Source organism: Rhinoderma darwinii, chromosome 5, assembly GCF_050947455.1.
Source record: "Rhinoderma darwinii isolate aRhiDar2 chromosome 5, aRhiDar2.hap1, whole genome shotgun sequence".
In the NCBI taxonomy this organism is placed as follows: domain Eukaryota; kingdom Metazoa; phylum Chordata; class Amphibia; order Anura; family Rhinodermatidae; genus Rhinoderma; species Rhinoderma darwinii.
Window position 1 is genome coordinate 211,489,487 of NC_134691.1, and position 15,119 is coordinate 211,504,605.

Sequence of the window (15,119 nt, forward strand, 5' to 3'; positions counted from 1 at the left end):
CTAGCAATGTTTGTGGAGTGAAGGTGGAGGTTTGACAAGTCGATCTGGTGTGCTGAGTGGTCTTGGAAGCCATGACAACCAGAGGGACCTGATGGTCCTGAATATTTCAGGTGAGATCTGATAAAACGAGAGAGGGATTGTTTTTTATTTTTGTTTGGTTTGATTTTCTATTTTACTTTTATTTAGGTATGCATAGAGAAAGATTATGATCAAGTTTCTGAGAAATATTGTCCATAACCCATGGGGGTAACTTTTAGTAAAATATGTACTATAATGGCAATGCTGTTTTTACTTTGAAAAAATCCTCATGCAACTATCTTATCTTCTGATACTATTGTAATGAATCTATACTTTCATATCTGAAACGTTGTTTATTTTGTTGTTCGTGTTTCATGTGAAAACTCAATAAAAACAATGAAATATAAAAAACAAGCCCTTACATGTCTATATCAGCGATCCCCAACCTTCTTTTAACCATTGAATCAATTTTAAGCAAGACAATTTTTCCTCAGACCAGGGCGAGTGGGGGGGTCCTAAGAGTGTTTTGGGATTTTTCGCAATTGAAATAGTTGCGGAAAATCTGCAGCATAATACAGTAGCAGCATGGAGGATGAGGTAGAACAAATCTCATCACACGCTGCGTAAATAGTGAGCGGAAAAAATGCTCAGAAATGAACATGCGGTGCAGAGTTTTATTCTGCAGCATGTCAATTGTATTTGCGTAAATGCTGCTTATTTGTTGCCGGTTAAATTAAATATGGGAGGTAAAACCCGCAACAAATAGCAGTTTGTGCGTTTATAAAAAAAACGCAACTCAGAAAAAAAATATATCTTATACTTACTCAAAATTCAGTTTCTTCCTCCAGTCCGGCCTCCTGGGATGACGATACATCCCATGTGACCGCTGCAGCAAATCACAGGCAGTAGCGGCAGTCACACGGGATGAAACCTCATGGCCTGGATGATGTCAGAGGGCCGGCCTCCTGGGATGACGCTTCATCCCATGTGACCACCGCTGCAGCCAATCACAGGTTGCAGTGGTCTCCTGGGATAAAACATCATCCCAGGAGGCAGGCCTGCTAGAAGCCGGCTGAATGCTCAGAAGTTTTCCGCAGCAGACATTCCGGGCGAAAAGCTGCACCACAATTTGGTGCGGTTTTTCGTCCGGAATTCCCCACGGCCTGGTACCAAATGATCCACGGCCCAGTATTGGTCAGCGGCCCGGATGTTGGGGATCACTTGTCTATATCGTTAACATTTTTTAAAAGTTGTGGCTTTTGGAAAAAGTGGAGGAAAAACGAAAGTGGAAATTAGAATAATGGCTGCGCGGGAAGGGGTTAATTCAGAGCCCAGACCAGATCTACATTAATACAGACCCCAAGCCAGACCTTCTATAAAAAATATAGACCCCAGACTAGACTCCCCCTTAGGGCGGGTTCACACATGGCGGATTTTCACTTAAATTCCGCTGCGGACACTCCGCAGCGTTAATCCGCAGCGGAGCCGTTTCTCCATTGACTTTCACTTTAATTTCGCAGTGTTCGTTTACACGATGCGTACAATTCCGCTGCGGAGCATAGGCTGCGGAGCGGAATGTGGTGTCCGCAGCATGCTCTGTCTGTTGCGGAGCAGTGGCGGACTGGTTGCGGACTCATGGCGGAATTTCTCCATTGACTTCAATGGAGATTCTAAGTTCCGCAATGAAGTCCGCAGCTGTCATGCACATGTTATGTGTGGTGCGGAGCGTATTGGTTTTTTAACATGACATTTCTTCATTCTGGCTGGACCTATGTATTTCTAGGTCTACAGCCAGACTGAGGAAGTCAATGGGGCTCCCGTAATGACGGGAGCGTTGCTAGGAGACGTCAGTAAATAGTCACTGTCCAGGGTGCTGAAAGAGTTAAGCGATCGGCAGTAACTGTTTCTGCACCCGGGACAGTGACTACCGATCCCAATATACATGTATCTGTAAAAAAACATATAAGTTCATACTTACCGAGAACTCCCTGTTTCTGTCTCCAGTCCGGCCTCCCAGGATGACGTTTCAGTGGAAGTGACGGCTGCAGCCAATCACAGGCCAAGCACAGGCTGCAGCGGTCACATGGACTGGCGCGTCATCCAGGGAGGTCGGGCTGGATGCCGAAGGAGGGACGCGTCATCAAGACAACGGGCGGTAAGTATGAATTTCTTTTACTTTCACTAGGGAAAGTGCTGTCCCTTCTCTCTATCCTGCACTGATAGGGAGAAGGGAAGCACTTTTCCTGCAGTCCGCAGCGGCCAGTCCGCATCAATTTTCTGCACATTTTGTGCAGATCCGCAGCCGTAATCCGCAACCCGGATTAGGTGCGGCATTGATGCGGACAGTTGCGGAGGAATTCCGCCATGTGTGGTCATGCCCTTATAGAGACGACAGACCAGACCATGTAAATAAATACAGATAGACCCCAGATACATCACCCCCATTAATACAAACACCAGACCAGACTCCCTAAATAAATACAGATCCCAGAACAGACTAGTAAAGAATGCAGGGCCCGGGAGATGAAAAACACAAAGAGATGAATGGCCATCTGACTGTAAGTGAGGGGAGCAGCAGCGGAGAAGGGGGATAAATGCAGGAGGCCCACTCCAAAACTGGCGGGTTATGAGTGGAGTTTATTGAATTGGGATTATATGAAGTGCTGTGGGGGTGTAGAGAGCTGCATTTAGTAGTTCTTTATTTAGGCACAGTGGGGGAATATATAAAAAGGTTAATGCTAGTTTTCTGAAGCAAAAAAAAATTGCTAATTTGACACACGCCATATTTGTGTTAAGATGTGCAACTTTTTTTCGTTTTTAGCAACTTCTTAAAAAATATTGGAAAAGGGGGTGGGGTTTAACCAAATGAGGCTGGGCCTCCACCAAAATGACATATTTATCATAATTTACGCCAGAATCTGGCATAAGTTAGGCCACAATTCTATATCTACTCAAAGCAGGCATTAATTTGCCTTTAAGTCACGCAGGCAGGCATAGATATCTCATATATATTAAAAAGTGTGCACCTCTTAATATATTTGGAGCATTTTCCGCCAACATAAATTAGTTTAAGACTGGTGTTTAACATGACAGACTTTATATATATATCCCCAAGTAAGTGTCCGCGCCAGGACCACTGGGTAGCAACAGCATTGGACGTCAAAAGCACAGCTGCTCATTGAATGGTTATAATGGTGACGCCTAATAGTCACGGCACTGCCCCCTCAGAGACACTGAAGGCTGCAGCCAGAGGCGAGATGCTTATCTCACATCATGGCACGTACAGCCCTGCCCACAGCGACCGCCTACATAGGAGACTTGTGTCTGCCAAAAGGGGAGCTGCTCTTACACATCTGGCTCATAGAGGGATGTTCCAACCCCAGTTCTATGATGTTCAATGAATCTTGAAAGGGTAGTCCAATTTCAACTAATGATTGTTCTTTGTATAGTAAAAGAAAATATGTTTGCAGTATACTTTTTATGTCAATTACTTATGGTTTTCAAGATCTCTGCTTGCTGTCATTCAATAGGAATCGTCATTGTTGATACAAATCTGTCCTGGTCATGTGATGATGTTTATGACCAGGACAGATTTAGTAAGAAATTAAAGTTTCTGTTGGATGACAGAGAGCAGAGATCTTGAAAACCATGTTAAATTGATATAAACAGTTCTTAAAAAATATAAAATAAATTTATTATACAAAAAAATAACATTTATTTGCTATAAGCGGGTATTAAGTTAAGCAAGCAGGAAGACATATCTGTTTATCGTGACAAATAAAAATATTGCCCATACTCAATAGATAGATATTAGACTAAACACTTTCATCAATAGGTATTTCTTCCATAAACTTGAATGCTCAGCCGATCATATTAGTTAATTTATCTGGGGAGTGGGCAGTAAGCTGCTGTTAGACACGACTGAGACCCCTTAACATCACGACTATTGCACTACGTTTGACGTATATGCCAGGAAAAGCTCCCGATGTAGACATTAAATTTAGGCTATGACAGACGCCCCAAGGGCACGTCCAGACGTGGCAGAGTCTTTCCGCTGCAAATGTTGGTGCAGATTCGGGGCAATTACGCAACGAATCTGCACCAACATTTGCATATTTGACAGGTAATTCAGACGTTGCAGAAAATACATCGGACTAGCCACAGATTTCAGTTTTTGCATTGCAAAGGCTGAAATACTAAGTGAAATTCCGCTTCTTCTCCGCAACAGACAGTGCGTGCTGCGGAGGGAAAATTCCGCACCGCAGCCTATGGTCCGCAGCGAAGTATTCCGCAACGTCTGAAATAATTTGCCTAAAAATGTATTGAAACAACTGTAAAAAACGGCCGCTGGAGAATTCCACAGCAATTCCGCCACGTCTGGCCGTACCCTTACAGTGGCATCCGTTACCATAGTCTATAATAGTATTCGTTAAGTGGATACATCATTAACTGTGGTCATAAGATTTTATGACGTATCTGTTAAACAAATACCATAATAGCCTAAGGGTGATGGATGCCACTATTAGGAATACACCACAGGTTTCACCCATAGACTAATATGGTATCCATTTAATGTATACGTCATGAAAAGCTGTTAAAATCACATACTGTATATGTTAAACATATGCCTGTATTGTATTGTATGCCACACATAGGCTCCCATGTTAAAAAAAATGTACACTGCGCAGTATAGGTTTTTTATGCGATCCCGTTGTATGGAATAGCGTAATCTACCACCCAGGAGCACAGACAATCGGGCTATAGGTGAGGTAATGGAGGTCAGGCAGGACCAAGTATGGGGTACTATGGAGCAGGCAGGAGCACAAATAGGCTAGAGGTGCGGTAATGCAGGTCAGGCAGAACCAGGTATGGGGTAATATGGAGCAGGCAGGAGCACAAATAGGCCAGAGGTGAGGTCAGGCAGAACCAGGTATGGGGTACTATGGAGCAGGCAGGAGCACAAATAGGCTAGAGGTGAGGTAATGCAGGTCAGGCAGAACCAGGTATGGGGTACTATGGAGCAGGCAGGGGCACAAATAGGCTAGAGGTGAGGTAATGCAGGTCAGGCAGAACCAGGTATGGGGTAATATGGAGCAGGCAGGAGCACAAATAGGCCAGAGGTGAGGTCAGGCAGAACCAGGTATGCAGTACTGTCAAGCAGTCGGGAGCAAAAATACGCTAGAGGTGAGGTAATGGAGGTCAGGCAGAACCAGGTATGCAGTACTGTCAAGCAGTCTAAGGGGGGATTCACACGAGCGTGTATTCGGTCCGTGCGGGCTGCGTGGTTTTCACGCGGCACGCATGGACCAATACAAGTCTATGGGGCAGTACAGACAGTCCGTGCTTTTTGCGCAGCGTTTGTCTGCTGCGCAAAAAGCGCGACAGGTTCAATAACTCTGCGTATTTCGCGCATCACGCACCCATTGAAGTCAATGGGTGCGTGAAAATCACGCGCACCACACGGAAGCACCTCCGTGGGACGAGCATGATTCGCGCAACAGCAGTGAAAAGGATGAATGAAAACAGAAAAGCACCACGTGCTTTTCTGTTTCCAAGCATCCAAACGGAGTGTCTTTGCGAGGAGCGAACCCCGACAACCGAGGCAAACTTCACCGGGTTCGGCCAAACTCGTTTTGGCCGAACCCGGCAAAAAAATTTCCGGTCCGCGACGTCGGGAGAGATTCACTGTGCATGGTGCTGAAAGAGTTAAACTGTTTCAGCACCATGGACAGTGACTTGCGATCCCAAAATACATGAACCTGTAAAAAAAAACGAAGTTCTAACTTACCGATTACTCCTGTCTCCTTCCTGCAGTCCGACCTCCCGGGATGACACTTCAGTTCAAGTGACAGCTCCAGCCAATCACAGGCCAAGCACAGGCTGCAGCCAATCACAGGCTGCAGCGGTCACTTGGACTGCCGCGTCATCCAGGGAGGTGGGGCCCGATGTCAAGAGAGGCGCGTCACCAAGGACGCGTCACCAAGGACGCGTCACCAAGGCAACGGCCGGGAAGTTCTCGGTAAGTAGGAACTTTATCTTTTTTTTTTACAGGTTTTTCGCTGTTGTGTTCGGCATTCACTGTCGAGGGTGCTGAAAGAGTTAGATCTTTCAGCACCTTGGACAGTGACGGGCGTCGACAAGCCTCATCTCTATGATGCCGGCTGCGCGAAAATCACGCAGCCGCGCATCAGACACGCATGACACACGCAGCTGTCAAATGGTTTTTGCGCTCGCAAAACGCCGCGTTGTTTGCGCGCGCAAAAACGCAACGCTCGTGTGAATCTCCCCTAACACTGCTTCTCTCTTCCAGTTATTTCAATGGTTACCCATCTCCTCCATCATTCATGGCCCTCAGTAATTCTGCGCTTGTCTATCTGTCTTCTCTAATCTCTGGTTCAGTAATGCAACAAATACCCTTGTTCCTAATGTATCACCTCCATTTATTATAGATTGTAAGCTCCCAAGCCGGACCCTCTTATGTTTATATTGTACTTGTATGTCACTGTACCCGGTAACTTACTGTACAGCGCTGTGGAAAATGTTGACACTTTATAAATCAAATTATTATTATAATTATTATTATCATTATTATTAAAAATAATATTAATCATATTCATGTTGTTTTTTAATAGGGACCTCATTGTATTTTTTGTATTCTCTAGATTAGAGGTGTCTGCAAATTTTTATTTAGTTCTTTATTTTATATTTATCTTGTCTCCACTCCTCCACTCCATTGTATATACTGCTCAGTGCTTTGTACTTATGTATTGGTCATTAATGGGATTATATGAGAGATTATCATAATTCTGCCAATGCTTAAACACATAGAAATTGTATATAAATGACATATTATCCATTATACAAGGTTTTAATGGCCTTTCCTGGCCGCATTCAGCTGTTGCTATGAATGATGTCATAGAATCATGGTTGCCTGGACATTATGACATCACGTAACATTATATAAGGAGCTGCTGCCCACAATGTTCTTTGAGGGTTTTATGTAGAGTTGGAGTGTAAGTACGCTGTGTCTGAGGCTCCTGTTTTGTCCTTATTATTATTTTCCATCCTCTTCCTATATATTTCCTCCATCTAATGACCGTGGCCTATGCTTGTCTTTCTTACATCCATGCTTTACTCCTGTCTCTGAGCTGAGTGCACCGCCATTTACTACTATGTCACAGGGAAATACTCAAGCTGTGGCCTGTTATACTGAATATCAGCTTTTTTTTCTTCTCTTATTTCAAACCATTTACAGTGCGATTTACAAGAAATTTTTCAAAAAGGAGATTTTTGTCACGTTGGCTCATTGACGTAAGTCAGAAATTACCGTCCAGAATAAATGTACAAATGCAGAATGGTGTGAAGTGAATGTCATAGAGTCTTCATTATATCCATCAGAAGACAGTAGTATTATATCTACCAATGCGATACATAGAAAGTACAGACATAGACCTGTACAGCAGAGATTATCACATTACTACATAGTGACTCCAGTTTGCAAACTTCTAAATCTCTGCTTAATTTAGTATTTAATAACTTGTGGTCTTTATCCATGAGAAGAGCAGAGACCCTGCAGTATAATAGACAGTCCAACCGGACTACCGAATAAATCCTACAAGATAAGCAGCATCAGAGGAGTCTGGCAGTCACTTATCTCCATTGCCTCATTGAACTAATATACAAATATAAGTCAATAGGATCTGTCATGTTTATCTATATGGAGAAGTCAGGGTTGATAGCCGTCAGTCATGTCTAGGGTAGTATAGTTCTCAATGTATCAAATCTAACATTACTTTCTACATTTACAAATTCCATCATCTAATAGAGCCAACATAATGCAGTATGTAAATCTTCATTATTGTCTGTATGATAGATAGGGCCCTATATATTTTATTATTGGGGATCTTTATTTTTAGTTTAGGACATTTTACCTATGAAACAATTGTTTTTCTATGTTATCATTGTAATAAGAAAGGACTTAATGGTAAAGCAGATGTCAGGGGACAGGCAGATTGTACGGAGGTCTCTGCTGGAAGCCCCCACAATCAGCTTCAGTCTGAGGGGAGAATGAAGCATCACATGGATTTGGTAGTCCACAGAGCTAATAGAGGGGGGTCTCAATAGGGGGAAATCTCTCAGCTCATTATGTCCTAATAGAACATAAGAGAAGGGGGTTGTCTATAGCAGACTGTGATAAATGGTCCTATACAGTGAGATGTATATATAGAGGTCATGTGTATATATAAGGGATTATAACAAAGCGTTACTGTTAGGGATCTGCCAGGTACTACGTCTAGGTATACTCCTGGGATTAATCAATCCACACCTGAGGCCAGACCTGTTAGACTGACACTGTCTCCCACCAACCAGGGTGGCAGGCTCAGGAGTGGGAGAGCCTATCGCGGCCTGGTCAGTCGGAGTTAGCTCCGCCCCCTGTCCTTTATTACCTGCCGTGTTCTCTTCCTCAGTGCTTGTAATTCTTCTGGATTCCTGGCCCCACTGCTGCTTGCTCCAGCCTGCTTCTGCCGTGCTTCTGCCTTGCTGCAGTTCCGCTTTACCTGCTTCGCTTTGCCCCTGGCTTGCTTCCTTCTCCGTGCTCACGTTGGTATACTCCACTTCATCCTGGTCCTGACTATTCGTTCACCGCTCCGTTTCCTCGCGGCGTTCCGTGGGCTACTGCCCCTTCCCTTGCGTGTTCCCTGTTTGTTCTCCCGTGCACTTAGACAGCGTAGGGACCGCCGCCCAGTTGTACCCCGTCGCCTAGGGCGGGTCGTTGCAAGTAGGCAGGGACAGGGCAGTGGGTAGATTAGGGCTCACTTTCCCTTCACCTCCTTCCTGCCATTACATAATTACAAGCCCATACCTAGTCTACCATTCTCCTACGCTGACGCTATCATGGACCCCCTTAAGACCCTGACCCAGCAGATGCAGGGCCTCTCCCTACAGGTCCAGGCCCTGGCCCAGAGGGTCAACCAGGGTGACGCTGCCTTAGTAGTACCCCTCACCTCACCTCTAGAACCCGACCTCAAGTTACCTGACCGGTTCTCAGGGGACCGTAAGACGTTTCTCTCCTTCCGGGAGAGTTGCAGACTGTATTTCCGCCTAAAACCCCACTCCTCAGGTTCCGAGAACCAGCGGGTGGGTATCATTATATCCCGACTCCAGGAAGGGCCCCAAGAGTGGGCCTTCTCCTTGGCTCCTGACGCCCCTGAACTTTCCTCTGTTGATCGTTTTTTCTCTGCCCTCGGACTCTTTTACGACGAGACTGACAGGACTGCTTTAGCCGAGAGTCAGCTGGTGACCTTACGTCAGGGTAGGAGACCGGTTGAGGAATACTGTTCTGATTTTAGAAAGTGGTGCGTAGCTTCTCGGTGGAACGATCTGGCCCAAAGGTGCCAGTTTAGGTTAGGATTATCTGACGCCCTGAAGGATCTGCTGGTTAGCTACCCCTCTTCTGACTCCCTTGACCAGGTTATGGCCCTAGCAGTACGACTTGACCGACGTCTCAGGGAACGTCAGCTTGAACATTTCAATGTGCTCACCTCTGACTTTTCTGCGATCCCCCCCGAGGTCCCGTCCCCTCGCCCCTCCACGGAGGACTCGGAGGTACCTATGCAACTCGGGGCCTCCATGTCCCCTCGACAACGTAGGGAGTTTCGCAGAATGAATGGTCTCTGCTTCTACTGTGGGGACGACAAGCATCTACTGAACACCTGTCCCAGGCGCAAGAATAAAAAGCCGGAAAACTTCCGCGCCTAAGTGATCATCGGGGAGGTCACTTGGGCGCACAGGTATTTCCCGTTAATGTGAAACGCAATAAAATTTTGCTTCCCTTTCAGGTCTCGTTTGCTGGCCGGTCTGCCACGGGCAGTGCTTTCGTGGATTCTGGCTCATCTGCTAATATCATGTCTGTGGAATTTGCTATGTCTCTAAAGATGCCTTTTATTGATTTACCTTATCCTGTCCCGGTAGTGGGTATCGACTCCACTCCTCTTGCTAATGGTTATTTTACTCAGCATACTCCTGTTTTTGAACTCCTGGTTGGCTCCATGCATTTGGAGCAGTGCTCTGTACTGGTGATGCAGGGATTATCGTCTGATCTGGTATTAGGTCTTCCCTGGTTGCAGTTGCATAATCCCACGTTTGATTGGAATACTGGGGAGCTTACCAAATGGGGTAATGAATGTCTTATGTCATGTCTTTTTGTTAACTCTGTTTCTCCCCGGGAGGAGGTAAACACGCTTCCTGAGTTTGTTCAGGACTTCGCCGATGTGTTTTCTAAGGAGGCCTCCGAGGTGTTGCCCCCCCATAGAGATTACGATTGCGCCATCGATTTGGTGCCTGGTGCCAAGCTTCCTAAGGGTAGGATATTTAATCTTTCATGTCCTGAACGTGAAGCTATGAGGGTGTATATCCAAGAATGCCTGGCCAAGGGTTTCATTCGCCCCTCGACTTCTCCTGTAGGTGCTGGCTTCTTCTTCGTGGGGAAGAAGGATGGTGGTCTTAGGCCGTGCATTGATTATCGTAACCTGAATAAGGTCACCGTAAGGAACCAGTACCCACTTCCTTTGATTCCGGATCTTTTTAATCAGGTTCAGGGAGCCCAATGGTTTTCTAAGTTCGATCTACGGGGGGCATATAACCTTATCCGCATCAAAGAGGGGGATGAGTGGAAAACGGCGTTCAACACACCCGAGGGTCATTTCGAATACCTGGTCATGCCCTTTGGGTTGTGTAATGCCCCTGCTGTCTTACAGAATTTTATTAATGAAATCCTGAGAGATTACCTGGGTAATTTTCTTGTTGTGTACCTTGATGACATACTGGTGTTTTCCAAGGACTGGTCCTCCCACGTGGAGCATGTCAGGAAGGTGCTCCAGGTCCTTCGGGAGAATAATCTGTTTGCTAAGACTGAAAAAATGTGTATTTGGGGTACAGGAGATACCATTTTTAGGGCAAATCCTCACTCCTCATGAATTCCGCATGGACCTTGCCAAGGTTCAGGCTGTGGCGGAATGGGTCCAACCTGCCTCCCTTAAGGCGTTACAGTGTTTTTTAGGGTTCGCCAACTATTACAGGAGATTTATTGCCAACTTCTCGGTCGTCGCTAAGCCTCTTGCGGACCTTACTCGCAAGGGTGCTGATGTCCTCCATTGGCCCCCTGAGGCCGTCCAGGCCTTTGAGACCCTCAAGAAGTGCTTTATCTCGGCCCCCGTGCTGATTCAGCCCAACCAAGAGGAGCCATTTATTGTGGAGGTTGACGCATCCGAGGTGGGAGTGGGGGCCGTCTTGTCCCAGGGTACCAGCTCCCTCACCCATCTCCGCCCCTGTGCTTACTTCTCTAGGAAGTTTTCGCCCACGGAGAGTAACTATGATATTGGCAACCGCAAACTTCTAACCATTAAATGGGCTTTTGAAGAGTGGCGGCACTTCCTGGAGGGGGCCAGACACCAGGTAACGGTCCTTACGGATCACAAGAATCTGGTTTTCCTAGAATCGGCCCGGATGCTTAATCCTAGACAAGCTCGGTGGGCACTATTCTTTACCAGATTTAATTTCTTGGTTACCTATAGGGCTGGGTCCAAGAATATTAAGGCTGATGCTCTGTCACGTAGTTTCATGGCCAATCCTCCTTCCGAGAAGGATCCTGCTTGTATTTTACCCCCTGGTATAATCGTTTCTGCCACGGATTCTGATTTAGCTTCTGATATTGCGGCTGATCAGGGTTCAGCTCCCGGGAACGCCCCTGGGGACAAACTGTTTGTTCCCCTGCAATATCGGCTAAGGGTACTCAGGGAAAACCATGACTCCGCTCTATCTGGTCATCCTGGCATCTTGGGCACCAAACACCTCATTACCAGAAACTATTGGTGGCCTGGGTTGCCTAAAGACGTTAGGGCTTACGTCGCCGCTTGTGAGGTTTGCGCTAGGTCCAAAACCCCTAGGTCCCGACCTGCGGGCCTACTACGTTCCTTGCCCATTCCCCAGAGACCTTGGACCCATATCTCCATGGATTTTATCACCGATTTGCCCCCATCTCAGGGCAAGTCGGTGGTGTGGGTGGTAGTAGACCGCTTCAGCAAGATGTGCCACTTTGTGCCCCTTAAGAAGCTACCTAACGCCAAGACGTTAGCTTCTTTGTTTGTGAAACACATCCTGCGTCTCCATGGGGCCCCAGTCAATATCGTTTCTGACAGAGGGGTACAATTTGTTTCCTTATTTTGGAGAGCTTTTTGTAAAAAGTTGGAGATTGATCTGTCCTTCTCCTCCGCCTTCCATCCCGAAACTAATGGCCAAACGGAAAGGACTAACCAATCCCTGGAACAATATTTAAGGTGTTTCATCTCTGACTGTCAATTCGATTGGGTCTCATTCCTTCCCCTTGCTGAATTTTCCCTGAATAACCGGGTCAGTAACTCGTCAGGGGTCTCCCCGTTTTTCTGTAATTTCGGGTTTAACCCAAGGTTCTCCTCCGTTTCCCCTGGTTGTTCCAATAATCCTGAGGTAGAGGATGTTCATCGGGAACTGTGCACAGTCTGGGCCCAGGTTCAGAAGAACCTAGAGGCGTCCCAGAGCGCACAAAAGATTCAGGCTGATAGTAGACGTTCTGCTAACCCCCGGTTTGTCATCGGGGATTTGGTCTGGTTGTCTTCCAGGAACTTGCGCCTTAAGGTCCCGTCCAGGAAGTTTGCTCCCCGATTTATTGGACCTTATAAGATCATTGAAGTCCTCAACCCTGTATCCTTCCGTCTGGAGCTGCCCCCATCCTTTCGCATACATGACGTCTTCCATGCCTCCCTCCTCAAACGCTGCTCCCCGTCCTGGTCCCCCTCGAGGAAACCTCCTGTTCCCGTTCTCACCCCTGAGGGGGTGGAATTCGAGGTGGCCAAGATTATGGACAGTAGGATGGTCCAGGGCTCCCTCCAGTACCTGGTCCATTGGAGAGGATACGGGCCGGAGGAGAGGACTTGGGTACCTGCCCGTGATGTTCACGCTGGGGTATTGATCAGGAGGTTCCACCTTCTCTTCTCTACTAAACCGGGTCCTCTTAGTAAGGGTCCGGTGGCCCCTCATAAAAGGGGGAGTACTGTTAGGGATCTGCCAGGTACTACGTCTAGGTATACTCCTGGGATTAATCAATCCACACCTGAGGCCAGACCTGTTAGACTGACACCGTCTCCCACCAACCAGGGTGGCAGGCTCAGGAGTGGGAGAGCCTATCGCGGCCTGGTCAGTCGGAGTTAGCTCCGCCCCCTGTCCTTTATTACCTGCCGTGTTCTCTTCCTCAGTGCTTGTAATTCTTCTGGATTCCTGGCCCCACTGCTGCTTGCTCCAGCCTGCTTCTGCCGTGCTTCTGCCTTGCTGCAGTTCCGCTTTACCTGCTTCGCTTTGCCCCTGGCTTGCTTCTTTCTCCGTGCTCACGTTGGTATACTCCACTTCATCCTGGTCCTGACTATTCGTTCACCGCTCCGTTTCCTCGCGGCGTTCCGTGGGCTACTGCCCCTTCCCTTGCGTGTTCCCTGTTTGTTCTCCCATGCACTTAGACAGCGTAGGGACCGCCGCCCAGTTGTACCCCGTCGCCTAGGGCGGGTCGTTGCAAGTAGGCAGGGACAGGGCGGTGGGTAGATTAGGGCTCACTTTCCCTTCACCTCCTTCCTGCCATTATAGTTACTATTAGTCAATCAGTCGTCTGCACTAGATAAAAGTTTCCATAGATTTTGACATAGTTATACAGCTGGAGAAAAGATACAATAGGGGGGAATTTATTGAGACTGACTTTTACAGGAACCGGAAAAAGGCAGACTTCATGAGGGGAGAGTCCGAGGGCCCAATGGGGACACTTGATATTTCATAGCTTGTAGTCTGCAATATCGACAGGTGTAGAGATATATGTGTGTCCTTCTGATATCTATATGTCCTTCACCCTATCTGTTATGTCTGTTATAACTGTTATATGCAACATGACTCTTCTGTATAAAATCTATGTATTCGTGGGCTGCGACCCAGAGGAATTGTGAAAATGAGCAGCATGTGCATCACAATTGTCAATCACATTGTCATTGCTGCATTTGCTGTATTTGGCAACAATGTTATGTTCTGTTGGTTGTTTAAGAAAAAAACTAATATACACGAATAAATCTATGTTTAAAAAAAAAAAAAAGAGACTGACTTTTACTACACCAGTCTTAATAGAAAGAAATATTGGATGCGACACATTTATTAAGAGTCTAATGTCTCTTGATAAATTTGTTACATCTTTCGGCTGGGCTGCGCACCACAATTCTAGGGCAACGATTGGGGCCATTCACCATTCATTCCCCCAATTGGCCATAAATAAAACCATAGACTCACCTCACCGCTCCTCTTCACCCCTCCGGGTCCACTCAGCATTCCAGCACGGCTCATACAAGGTCCTGATGCCGAGCAGCGTCGGGGTCTTATATGTGATGCAGCACTTCAACACCATCAGTGCTACATCGCATATAACATCTTGATGCTGCTTGGCGTGAGTTTGTTGTATGAGCCGGGTCATGGTGAGGGGACCCGGAGGGAAGAAGAAGGAGTGGTAAGGTGAGATTTTATTTATTTATTTTTATAACTATCAGCTGGGGGGTTAGCCTGATCGGGACTTTTCTACGCCAGAAAACTGATGTAGAAAGGTTGATAAATTCCTCCGTTGTGTTATGGATTCTTACTCTTGTTTTTACTTTTACAGGATTGATGAGGATCCAGATCTGATGTACGTATATCATTATAATGTATTTCTTAGACAATTCAGAACACTGTGGCCCCAGGGACTGTTACAGGGGCCATGCAGCAGTTGTACAATTGCACTGTATACTGGTTCATACAGCTGTGCCCACACAGCTTTCCTCAGTACAGGCCCCTATATTTTCGTGCCCCGTGGCGATGCCTTTAGTGTAGTGTATACAGAGTCTTATAAACCTTCTTTAAGGAGAGAAGTGAAGCTCTGTCCATCACCTCTGCTACCTTCAGACACGTCCTCATAAAAAATCCTTCTGAGGGTATGTTCACACGGCTTATTTTCAGCTGCTTTTCGGGCCGTAAACGCCCCCCCCCCCCAAATAACAGCTGAAAAA